Source organism: Elephantulus edwardii, unplaced genomic scaffold (genome assembly GCF_000299155.1).
Source record: "Elephantulus edwardii isolate Elephantulus edwardi_28Jun2011 unplaced genomic scaffold, EleEdw1.0 scaffold00061, whole genome shotgun sequence".
NCBI lineage: Eukaryota > Metazoa > Chordata > Mammalia > Macroscelidea > Macroscelididae > Elephantulus > Elephantulus edwardii.
Window position 1 is genome coordinate 9417313 of NW_006399811.1, and position 2033 is coordinate 9419345.

Genomic DNA, 2033 nt, shown 5'->3' on the forward strand with positions numbered 1-2033 from the left:
GACCCTTGACTGTTTTATGTGAAACCTGAGCAAGGAAACACTGCATGGTTCAAAATCAAGAAAGGAGTGCATCAGGGAAGTGTCCTTTTTCCACACCTTTTCAAGCTATATGTGGAACAGATCATTCAAGAGACCGTACTTTATGAAGAGGAATGTGGTATCAGGACTGGAGACTCATCAACAACTTGCATCATGCAGGTGACACAATATTGTTTGCTGAATCTGAGGAGAGGACCTGAAGGGCTTGCTGCAGAAGGTCAAGGCTACAGCCTTCAATATTTATTGCATCTCGACACCAAGAAAACAAAGACTTTCACTGGGCCATTTGGCAGCATCATGATATATGGTGAACAGATTGAGACTATTAACAATTTCATGTTGCTCAGTTCCACAGTCATCACTCTCGGCACCAGTTAGGAAATCAAAAGATGAATTTCACTGGGAAAATCTACAGTCAGAGACCTCTCCAGAGTGCTGAAGAGCAATGATGATCAGTCTAGAGACCAAAATGTGCCTGATTCAGGCCATGATTCTTAGGAGGTTAGAAGTCTGAGTTCAGCACTTCAGCTTTGGGGGAAGATTTTCAACATCTCCCTTCAACATCCTGATGATTTCCCTGATGATATTTGGAGATTCCCATTTGTCTTGGAATCAGTTTCCCCTGGGTCTGGAAGGTCTTCAGTGAATGAAGCTGAAGTCCAAATGATACACTCGACTCCAGGCTCTTCTTTCATGGTGGCAGTCAGATCCCTGCTGTTTTCTTCTCTCTTCTTTTATCTCTCTTAATATAAAAAGATGATGCAAGTGCCACTCCCAAGAAACTCCTTATATTGTGTAAGTGCTAGAACTTGAGGAAGAATTTTGAATCTCATGCTAAATCTTCTTTTTTTTTTATAATTTTTTTTTATTGGGAAAAACATATTGGGGGTACAAGGAGGTGAGGGTTGGGCTAAATCTTCTTATAACTGATTGCTTGATCACCTCAAGTCACATGATAAGAGATAATGATATTATTATATAACTGTCATATGACATCATTATATAACTGCCAAATGACTGGAAAAATTATTATTTTTGGAAACACAATTAATAATTAACTTTTTCCATTATTTGTTCAACATACACACTGAATAAGTATGATAACGGGATACCATCCTAATGCCCCTGTTTACTGACTTTAACCAATGCAATATTTCTTTTTTAACAACTTCCTCTTAGTCTGTAGACAGAGTTTTGTGGGGTTTTTTAGGTAAAGCTTATTTTATTAATAAGAGTATTTCCATATGTTAAAAAAATTAATAAATTTTAAGAAAAAAAACAACCCTTACATAGTGAAACTGGAAGTATCCCAGGATAACAAAATGCATGGGAAAATGTATACTCATTATCATTGCCCCCTCCAGAATATTTTTTTCTTCCGACCTTTCTTGGACATCTTTTCCTACTTCTTAGTAGGCTTCTGATCTTAATCAAGATGAGGAGTTCCTCCTGGCAAAGTACTAATGTCACTGAAGTGTGTAAGAGAATAAAGTTGTGAGTCATGATATTTACTCTCTCCCCCCCCAATTTAGTAAGTTTATTAAAAACAACTACAAACAAGCTCATTATCGTGAGCTTGTTGACTTCTACCACAAGTCAATTATAGACCTTCCAGCAGGCTTTCAGAGGTGATGAATAGCAGAGGAGATTGTCCATCTTTCTCCAGTGAAGCAGTTGATGTACTCGATCTGTTTGCCTTTGGATTGATACTGCCTTTCCTTGTCCAGTAGGCTATCAATGTATCTTTTTTTTTAAATAAAAATTTTATTTTATACTGGTTTCCTTAAAAAAAATTCATGGACATTGTTTTCCACACCTGATCTTTCTCATTTCCTTAACCCATCCCTTCCTCCACCCATCAAATTGTTCTGTCCTATGATTACCACCCCCCAATCCTACCCATCCTCATCCGTCTCCTCGCACTCTTCCCCTCCCTTAGATTCTCATACACATTTTACTATTTATTTATCTCTACAATAATAGTCTTTTTTTCC

At 37.5% G+C, this 2033-nt stretch overlaps 1 pseudogene; it reads right to left on the minus strand.

Moving 5' to 3' along the window:
- Positions 1 to 1387: 1387 nt before the first annotated feature.
- The window catches only part of LOC102876190, a 2784-nt pseudogene continuing 2138 nt past the window's right edge, over positions 1388 to 2033 (minus strand).